The sequence below is a fragment of the Priapulus caudatus genome, unplaced genomic scaffold, assembly GCF_000485595.1.
Source record: "Priapulus caudatus unplaced genomic scaffold, Priapulus_caudatus-5.0.1 Scaffold223, whole genome shotgun sequence".
NCBI classification, from domain to species: Eukaryota; Metazoa; Priapulida; class Priapulimorpha; order Priapulimorphida; family Priapulidae; genus Priapulus; species Priapulus caudatus.
This window is the reverse complement of record NW_014577284.1, coordinates 1,656-12,787: the sequence shown is the minus strand read 5'-3', so window position 1 is coordinate 12,787 and position 11,132 is coordinate 1,656. Positions and strand designations below refer to the sequence as shown.

At 45.9% G+C, this 11,132-nt stretch overlaps 1 protein-coding gene across 1 annotated transcript in view; it reads right to left on the bottom strand.

Annotated features, from left to right (window-relative positions):
- LOC106807560 (tetraspanin-3-like) overlaps positions 1 to 3,118 on the bottom strand; it is a 25,322-nt gene extending 22,204 nt beyond the window's left edge. Inside the window, exon 1 of the mRNA XM_014809930.1 lies at positions 3,114 to 3,118. The gene's annotated coding sequence lies outside the window, so the exon portion shown is untranslated. The remainder of the gene's footprint in view (positions 1 to 3,113) is intronic.
- Positions 3,119 to 11,132: the final 8,014 nt, after the last annotated feature.

Genomic DNA, 11,132 nt, shown 5'->3' with positions numbered 1-11,132 from the left:
TTGAAATTAAGCTGCTTAGCTCGCTTGTCATAATGGTACTTGTTCTTCAGACGTGCCAGACGCGTTCTATCTCTGACATGTGCATACGCTTGATGCAATCTCTCCGACGTTTGTGCAATGGGGTCTTCATCATAAGTCTTTCTCCTTGGACGTAACAACGTGTCTAAAGGTAACGTGGGTTCCCTTCCATACAGCAAATAATAGGGCGAGAACCTCGCTCTATCGTGGATGCTCGTGCGATAGGCTCCAAGCAGTGGTGGAATCTTTAAATCCCAGTCCGTCTGTGAGTTATTTACGTAACTCGAGAGCATGGAATTAAGGACTCGATGCCATCTCTCATTGGCACCGTTGCTTGCGGGATGATATGGTGCAACTTTAATGCCATTGATGCCGAGTTCTTTAACTTGGTGAGTATTTTATTATCGAACTCTGGTCCATTGTCCGAGAGTTGAATCCGAGGCGCTGAATGCCGTGGAAAGATTTCCGTTGCCAAAAGATTAGCCACTGTCTCAGCACTCTTCTCCTTCACTGTAAAAGCTTCAGGCCACGAGGTATAGAGACAATGAAAGTGTATCAAATACCGATTACCGCGCGGTGTGAGTGGAAACTGACAAGTGTCCACAGCCACTACGTCCATAGGCCCTCGAGGCAGTGGTGTTTCTCCCATTGGTGAGCGTACGTGTTGTAGCTTCTTGGAATTACATGGAATGCATGCTCTGATGTGGTTATGCACATCTGCATACATTCCTGGCCAAAAATACCTCGTTTTAATTTTGACGTAGGATTTGTCGAAACCCAGATGTCCACTGTAGATATCATCATGTAGTGTTGTCATGATTTGCTGCCGGAATACGTGTGGTATCACCAGTTGAATGCTAGCTGCTTGGTGTCCTGTTGGTGGTGTAACATGATGCAATAATCTTGCTTCATCAAGCATGTAATCTGACAGGATTTGCAATTCCTTATTGGTGGTATTCGGTTCTGTTAGTGCTCGCAGAATATTTTGTAGTTGAGGGTCCCCTCGCTGTTGCTTTTTGATTTCCTGTAGATTTAGCATTGGCTGATTATGTGGCAACATTTCCTCCCGTCGCGGATCCTCCTGCGCTTCCTCTGATTGCTCGTGTATACTCATCTTTGGTGTATCGGATTGTTGCACTTGGGTGTCCTCAGGCGTGCTTGCATTTGCACCTGGCACTTCAGTAATCTGTTGGATTTCTACGTCTGATACGGACTCATTGTCTGCTTTGATTCGTGATAGCGCGTCCGCATTTCTGTGGGCTAGACTACAGCGGTACTCAACTGTTGCATTATGCTCTGAGACGACCAACGCCCATCGCTGAAGTCGAGCGTTCTTGAGGTTGGGGCTTGTTAGTAAATACTGTAGTGGCTTATGGTCACTTACAATCACGAATTATGCGCCGGCTAGATAATGACGTAGCTTCTGCAGCGTGTAGATAATTGCATACGCCACTCTCTCTCAATGACTGGCCAACGCATTTGCCCTTCATTGAATTGATGACTTATATAGGAGATAACAACTTCATTCCCTTCGTCATTCGTCTGTGTGAGGGCAGCTCCCACTGCATATGATGAGGCGTCCGTGAATAGACGGTAAGTCTTGGTAAGATCGGGGTATGCTAGGATTGGAGCTTCAACGAGCTTCTGCTTCAATGCCCAAAATGCGTGTTCCGCATCGTTGTTCCATTCGAACTTAGCATACTTATGCGTTAATGCTGTTAACGGCTTGGCAATGGTTGCAAATGACTTAATATGCGCTCGGTAGTAGCTTGCCATGCTCAAAAATGAGCGTATCTCTTTGACTGTTGTAGGTGCTTTAAGTTGTTTAACCACCTGAACTTTCTTTGGATCAGGGGCGGCGCCTTCAGGTGAAACGATGTGGCCCAAATAGTGCACTTTATCCTTAAGAAACTCGCACTTTGATGCTTTACTTGCCTTACATGCCTTACTTACTGAAAACCTCAGCGATGTCTAAAAGATGCTGATCGAATGTTGGACTAAAGATAATGATATCATCTATGTATGGAATAGCGCACCTGTGATGTAATCCGTCCAACACAGTGTCCAAAATCGCTGATAGATGCTGGGTGCGTTTGACAAGCCAAACAAAAAAACGTTATGATTGAATGCACCTCTATACGTGATGAAACAAGTCTTAGCCTTGTCCTCCTCCGCCATGGCTATTTGAAAGTAACCCGACTTCAAGTCAAGGGTTGAATAGAAGCGTGCGTTTCCCAATGATCCAAGGATGTATTGAATACAGGGTAGAGGATACATATCTTTCCTTGTGACTTTGTTGAGCTTCCTGTAGTCTGTGATTATTCATCCCTTAGGTTCATCTTTCTTAGAAACAATGAAGGCTGGGATTGCCCATGGGCTATTGCTGGGTTCGATTATGTTAGCGTCCAGCAGCTGGTTAACATGATGATCGATCATCGGCCGATAATTAATTGGTGTCCTGTATGGCTTTTGTCGGATAGGTGGATGTCCTTCCGTATCGATCGTCATTTCTACTAAGTTAGTACGCCCAAGATCAAGATTACTTTCAGCAAATAGATCACTATTCTTTCGTAGCAGATCTTCTAGGGCTGCACGTTGATGCATCGGTATATGGTCAAGGTTGACCTTGCTCGGAATAGATGTTGATGCATCCCCCCTCTGCGTGTTGCTGGGACCATGCTGCACAGGCGTATGTTGAGACGCTTGTCCTATCTTGATTGATGCTATCTGTTTCTCATTAACTTGCTGAATCACTGCGATGACACTGTTAGTGTCGAACGCATACAGTGTGTCCGTTGTGTTCACTATTGGAAATTTAATGCAATGCTCCTTGTTGACAATGTCCAGTGTCTCCACAGGGAATAGACCTGGCTGATCTCGTAGTGCAGGTAACACTTCTGTTCCTGTGATGAGTACCGTTGCGTTTACCGGTGCGTTTCTCATCACCTTGCATTCGCAGATAACGATTGTGCGTGGTGGAATCTGTACTTTATTCTTGAGTAAGACAAGTTGAATGTGTTCGACCTCTCTTCGTTCGATAGAAGCTGTCTTTAGTGTGACCACTGATTTCCCCACTGATAATATACCTCGTCGACAGTCGATCTTCATTCCTACTGCCTTCATGAAATCATAGCCCAATATGGCTGTTTTACGCAGGTGCGAAACTATCTGATATCAGAATTTCGTATTGTAACGTCCGATGACAAGTGGAATTGTCGCTTCGCCTACTGTTACCAATGGATGTTCTGTAACGGATTTTAGTGTTTGTTTGTTTGTTGTTGACAGCTCACTTTTCTGTCGCACATATGACGGTAATCTTTTCCAAATCAGCTTGCTTATACGCGTAGTCTGTGCTCCTGAGTGGATCAAACAGTCTGTTAATACTCCCCCTATGCGTAGCGAGCATACAGGTGTTGCCCTCTGTGCATCTCCGGTGTCACACACTTCCCATTTCCTTCGTTCTGTCGCTGGAGACCGCTGTTTACCGTTCGCTCGGTTTTCTGTCTCACCTAAAATCGAGCGTGGGCGTTTCCCTGCTGACCTGTAACTCTGCATTGCCTCCATCTGTGTCCTATGCGACCACATGCTGCGCAGATAGGCTTGTTATCCGCTGTCCACTTGTACTGTACACCAGTAGGTGGCGTACGCGTGTCCCGCTGTCGCGGACCCGTCGGGTACCAAGTGTTTCTTGGCCCTTGCCATGCTGCTGACCCGCTGAACGTTGTCCGTGGGGGCTGAAGTCCCATTGGATGCTGGATTGGTGGTCGCTGTTGCGACTATTGCGCAGGCGCCCGTCTGATGTTATACAGCCTTGTCGTTGCACGTTGCTGCTGAGGAATTGCCGCTGTATTTGTGTTCCTAGGCACCGATTGCCTGCCAAAGTCCCAAAACAGCTGCAGCCAAGGTCATATGAAGTTGTCACTCATGAAGGAACAGTAATGAGACGTAATCGTCAACAGTTGCGCTTCAAACCTCCACAGTCAGAAGCATCTGTGAAGCAGACTACAGATAGTGTCACAGACCCCGCAAGTGAGATGAGTGAGGAGACTGTCCCAAAACCCACAGGAAATGTGACGTGTACGCAAACGGTACGAACACCAGCCGACACAGGAAACGACCGTTTGCCACAGGGAAGCATGCCAAGTCCTTACCGGACGAGGTCTGGTAGGACAGTGAAACCGACCGCCCGTTTCAATGTATAGTGGGCGATGATACGAGTGCATTGAGAACTGTTAGAGCAGATAATTTTGAATAAGTTCTGATCGTTACAAGTTCATCGTAATGTTCCCTGAATGTTAGAATCTTTTGAATTTCAAGATAATTCGGTGTGTTTCTTGGTAAAGTAGACAACAGTGTGAATTCTAAAATATGTCGACTATTTCCCTTTAAAGAGGGAAGGTGTTGCGTGAAGACAAAATAAATGTAATATGTTTTATGATTTATGTTGCTCATAGGTGGAGCCACTGTCGTCCTCTCTGTACCTTATGGCGTCCTATGGTCCTAATAAAGTTCTCTGATACTTAGCTCTGTGTTCTATCGTCCATACTGGTTCTGCTAACAAGAGATATAACACGAAACAGTCTATGTCTATAGGCCTCTGCCTAATCACCTCCTAGAATGGACAGAACTGACTGAACTGACAGAACAGAACAAACTGACACTCCTGAACTGACAGTATTGACAGAATTTTTATCAGCATGATATAAAGGCGGTCAGGGTCTGGTCTGTCATTTTACATATTAAAATAAGCTCGTGCATGTTTTTCAAAACATTTAACCTGCAACACTACGTTAAATTTTTTTTTTCAGAGTACCTCTTCAGTTGCGCTAGGTTAGTTTGATCGAATTATGTCGTATTGGACAAAACATCGTAAAATTCATTCAAATGCCTAGAAAAGCACTTGCAAAACTATTGCAGATACGTTTATTGCCCCGTTCTAAAAATGTCCAGCGCTAGCAATGCGGCGTATCATACATGATAACATACTCTTTTGAATTATTTGCCGACTTTGCCTCGCATCTTTTCGTTTCATGCAAATTATAATTTGTTACTCGTGAGTTTTCTGCATAGCCTGCGATGCCGATTTCTGTCAACGCTACCTCGCTAATATGTTAACATTAGTCGTAGTGCTTATCTTAGCCGTTAACATTAGTATATAATTAGTAGCCATTCAGCAAAAGGCACTAACTTCTTCATCGACATGAGAACAGAAAAGAAAAGAAATGGCAAATGCATTTTAGTATACATACCAGTGTTCTCGTGCTCCTGTCTCTCCTTCTTCTTCTCCTTCCCAACTCTGTCTATTCTCCTCCTTTTCCTCTTCCCATCTTGTTTCTCATCTTCTTCTCCTTCCGTCTGCTCCTCTTCTCTTCTCTTCTCTTCTATTTCTGCGCTTTCTGCGTTTTTCCTGGGTTTTAAGCCGTACTGAGCTACAAATTGCCATGGCTAACGGATGCTGACGCTGCCCAACTCTGTACTGAGAAATATCCGAAAAGTGTAACAACTATATATAGTAAGCTGAATCCTGTTATCAATAACTCTGTGCTACTGTGTACGTATCAAACTTCAGAATTACTGCATTGGCTTGGCCCGCCTATGGTATGATTTCAGGCCTGACATAGCACAATACCACACAAAATGAGGCGCGCCTTGTGCACATACGAGCCTCGATGTTGCTGGATACACGCCGCGCTTCTTAGCAAATGCGCAAGAGAAGTAAAAACAAACATCTGTTCAAATGTCGCTTTGCTTTTCCATTCAGCGATGATGAAAAGAATAATTATTATTTGCATCGCGTGCCACGCCCGCTGAAACGTGTTTCTATACCATGTAGGCTTATTAAATTTCGCGATTTCTTTTTGGTGACTGAAACATCTTTATCTCATCTCGCCACTTGGCTGAATGACAGCGTATACGTAGTACGCCATCAGCCACGCACGCCACGCAGCGCACAACTTGCACCCTCGCGCGCACGCACGCACATTCACGCCATGCCCGACGCAGTGTCGGCACGCTTGCCAGGCACGCCACGCCCCGCACAGTTGCACCTTACCCGCCGCACCGCTGCCACATTCACGCATGCCCGAAACGCCATGTAGGCCACGCGCGCGCCGTCGCACATTACAAACTCCAACACCCGCGCCGGCGCTACACGCACGCCCCGCCACACTGCCGTGTTAAAGAAAAGCATAGTTTGGGCCAGACGCGCGCCATATAGCGCCCCACACTGTATATAGCCCAGCATCATTGCAGCTGATTTTTTCAGTCGTAAAACGCAGACGATGCTTTTTGATAAGAATAGTCAGCCAGTTGGCGGCCTAGCGCTGACCGAGCCGGCGTCGCGTGCATGGCCAGCGTAGACATTTGAGTTTCATCGGCGTGAGTCAACGTGAAATGACAGAGCTGCGATAATGCAGCTATCATGAGCGATGGCCTGGAGATTTTATAGTGCACCTACGAACTAGAACTCATAAGAACTTTGTGACAGCTAGAAAAACTCCACGTATACTGGATCTCCAGTGATTCATAGGGCCGTATATAGCGTATGAGAAATCGGCGACAAGAAAAAGCTAACCGCCATCATTAAGAAGGAAGTTATTCAGCAAGAAGAAAGAGAGAGAGAGAGAGAGAGAGAGAGAGCAAGAGAGAGGCAGAGAGAGATAGAAGAGAACATAAGTAAGGAAAGAGATAGTAGCAAGAGAAAGGGCGAGAAGGAGAGGGAGGGACGAAGCAAGAGAGAGACAGATATACTTTACTTATACTAATATAGCTATAATATATATATATATATAATATATATAGAAAGAGAGAGAGAGGCGGGGGAGACAGACAGACAGAGAGTAGACAATAACAGAGGGTCAAGATCAAGAGCAACAAAGACGAAGATAGATATGGGTGAAAGAGACAAAGAAAGAGAGAGGAAAGAGAGAGGCGGGCGCCAGAAGAGGGCAGAGAAATAGGTGAGAGCAAGGTGGCAGGGAGCGAGAGCTTAGGCGAGAGAGAGGGAGGAGGAGAAGATGTACCCGGAGGAGGCAGGAAGAGGGAAGAGTAGAGTGGGAGAAGACATAGGCAATGAGGTAGTCAGGAGAGCGCCGAGCGTAGCAGAGAGTAAGGTTGGAGATTAGAGGTATGGGAGGAAGAGGGAGCGAAGAGCAAACGGAGATGGAGAGGTAGAGGTATGGCGAGCAGAGGAGTGATGGGAGATAGGAAGGTATGGCGAGAGAGACGTACGATGGAGATGAAGGTATGCGCGAGAGAGCGCGAGCGCAAGAGAGAACGCTAGATGCGGAAGATAAAGCCTATGGGAGAGAGAGAGCGGAAGCAGAGACGCTAGATGGAGATAGTGGTTATGGGAGAGAGGCGACGAAGAGGACATAGGATGGCCGCAGATAGGAGGCTATGGCGAGAGAAGGTAGGAGAGCAGGACGCGTAGTATGGACTATAGAGGTATGGGAGAGAGGGAGGCAAGAAACTGCGTAGATGCCGAGATAGACGGCTTATGGCTGAGCAGAGCAGAGAAAGATAGACGTAGGATGGGAGATAGAGGTATAGGAGAGAGGCCGGAGGAAGAGCCAGACGTAGATGCGATGGATAGAGCGTATGGAGAGCAAGCGCAGAGCAAGAGAGAGTAAGTCATGCCCATCGACGCACGCTACGACACGCACGCCTACACAGCACGCACTCACTCACGCCCCAAGCACTGCACGTACCGCGCACATACCAGGCACACACTACTCACGGCCACTGTCGCGCCGCCCACGCATGCACGCCACGCATGCACATACAAACTCAAATATTTCTACACACACTGGCGCGCACAACATGAACGCCCCACGCCCACACTTGCCACGTAACGCGCAAATACAGGCACAGCACTCACGCACGCCCGACCGCATGTCGGCACGTTTTCAATGCCACGGCACGGCCGCACACATACAAACTCAAATCCCGCGTCCCACACACACACACGCGCGCTGCAACATGCCGTCCACGCAGGCCACACACGCCACACGCGGATACCACGGCCACGCGTCCTGAGTAGTTTGTATAAATTGTTAAGGTTATTGCGTCCCTGCCGCTGCACTCTGACTCAGCTTTCACTCTGCGTCACATATTACTGATCTATATATTACTTGCTAAAGTTAGACCTGCTAACAGTATTCTTTGCCCCTACAGCCCGACTATTTCTCTTATGTATCAGAAATGTATGCTGTGGTCGTATTCGTGTGCGTCAGTAATGAGATTGAATTAGGGGCCCTCAATTGGCTGACGAATCACACTGCATACTGGCGACCGTTGCATCGTGCTTTAAAAATACACAAGGCATTCGCCGATAGGAATAGCCAGCTCAAACCAAAACTTGCGAAACTGGAGCACTTAGAGACCTTAACACATATAAGGCTCTTATGCTACATATCTGTAAGCTATATATGCTATGGGCTATTATAAACTTTTTTTTGCATATGCCTAGTGTGTGATAACATAGCACATTGTTGCCCAAATTTTTGGCCTTGCCTTGCTACAGGGCCCTGCCGAAATTAACGGGAGTCCGGAGTCAAATACTCCTGGTTTACTGTCGGAACTCCCTGATTTGACATATGCAGCGAGGTCCGTGGGACTCCTGAAATTCTGCCATACTAAGTAGCCTTCAGTTCCGCGAGCACGGCGTCCTTGCGGGCTGGTGCATGATTATGTATTCTTTCAGCATAATGTCAAAGAAAAGTTTGCCGCCAGACAGGCCAAACTGCATGAATCGTAAAAATAAGCCACATGTATGCGTTATTGCTTAATATCTTTAATTTTGCAACGCCTCAGACTGCGGACTCCCTCATTTTTGCTGCCGCGACTCCCTTCTTTTGTGAGCGGGTGAGTACCTTTCAGCAGAGAAATGCCTTGAGGCGATTGCCCAACTATGTCAGACCGCCCATCGACCGGGCATTGCCGCCTGCCCCACAGGGTAGCGCAGTGAAAAGTTGCTAGCACAAGGTGCTTGGCAAAAATGGCAAGCTAGAACCCTGGTCCGCCTTGATCTGAGGCTACGCCCGAAGACATCAAGCTGCCACTGCCGATACCGTCAACGCCAGTAGATGGGAGCTCCGAGCCGCAATACTTCATAGACAGTGGCGGGTTAGAGGCTTTTGGTGAGCCTATAACTTCATACCATATATTGAGTTGAACAATTTCTATATCTTTGCCTATCTGTTACCGCATCGATGTAAAAATTATGCCCCCAGCGGCAGCCCCCATGCACAATTCATTCCAGACGCACTGGCTCAACAAATCACAATGTTTTTCTGTTTTTATATACTATATAGTAACTAATTTGTGCTATCATTTTTTGGCTAGAAATTCTGAAATATCGAAGTTTGTAATCCTTACTGCCTATCTGCGCCCATCGTATTTTAATGGACATGCCCCTAAAGGTGTAAGATTATGTTTAATTAGTCTGTAGGATATATGGGTATATGCTAATAATTAATAATAAATTAAAATTTCACTTTTTTAAAAAGCTTTGTAGCGCCTAGCAATCTACTGCCTACTATATTATATAAATAGTATATATACGAGTTCCTACACATTTCATTAACGACAGCGTCCACCAGCTTTGTCCCTTCATTGGGGGAGCAGTATATAAGCGAAGGAGTTCAGTACGCAGAGTCATGTCCTACACAGCTCAGGCATGACGGTGGCCGCTTCTTTATACCCATCCCGGCCAGCCATGATCGGCTGGCAAGCAGCCCCAAGTGATCATTTTGGACATCTGCAGCCTGTGTTTCTACGTACGGGCCCGGGCGCCCTCCCGCCGCGGTGGGCCTGTGCTATCATGCTTTAACAATTTTTCTCGACCGTCGCCGTGACATATCGTGTGCAAAATAAGAATAGTTAGATATCTCACCTACACACACAATCTAGTCATATAAGCAGCGNACATTTTTTCCAAAGACATTTTTTTTCGAGGGCCTTTTCACAATGACATAAATGAAAACGCATAATTGATCAGGTACCAGCAATGAGTTCAAAGACATTGCCAATTGTTTGACGTAAATCTATCCCAATTCCAGCAATTCTGAAACAGAGCCTTTTTTTAAAACAAAATTCTTTGTTTAAAAAAGCTGAGTTCAAAAAAGAGAGACAAAGACTGACAAAGACAAAGACAAGACAAGATTAAGACAAGACAAGATCAAGACAAAGACAAGACAGAGTTCAAAAAATTGTTTTCAACTGAGTCAGTAAACTTTTTTCAAAAAAATGATAACAAAACAGATAAAAAAATATTTTTAACCAAGTTTTTTGGGTTTTAATTAAATTGTATTGACACTTTAATCACATCTTGCTGTTATTTCATTGTGAAAAGGTCCAAGAAATTATGATGACGACCCACCCAGAAAAAATCTTGGATACACCCCTGACCTAAACCAAAACCCAAAACTACAATGAATCCATACAGTCAACAGGAGCCGAGCCACCTTGCAAATGCAATGCATTAGCTGTTTGCTACAGATATGGCCACGAATCTGTACGAATTCTGTCCCAGACATCGTGACGTGCCTCAAAGAGAGCCTCCGTAGACCAGTGCATGGTTATAGGCCTTGTACACTGTCCACAGAAGGCTGTGAGTTCCGACCCCGGCCGGGGCAGTCAATTTTCTCAAGGTGTAAAAACCTGGCTCTCAACATTGAAGACTGTGAACCTCCCGTGGCTTGGATGCCCACTTAAAATGGGGTCATACCTATGTGTCCCGGTACCTATGTGTCCCAGTACCCAGGTACCTATGTGTCCCAGTACCTATGTGTCCCAGTACCCCAGTACCTATGTGTCCCAGTACCCAGGTACCTATGTGTCCCAGTACCCAGGTACCTATGTGTCCCAGTACCCAGGTACCTATGTGTCCCGGTACCTATGTTTCCCAGTACACGAAACAAAGGATTTCAGGATTAAGCCTAGGCTGTTACGTCAGCAAACAAAAAATTTAAATGTTTTTTTAGTTAATTTTCAAATACAAAACTGTCAGTTCAGTTCACAATTTTTGCATTAAGCGGGGGACACACCATGCGAAATTCGCATATATCATATTAATATATATTTTATATATCATTATAAATGTTCAATTTTCC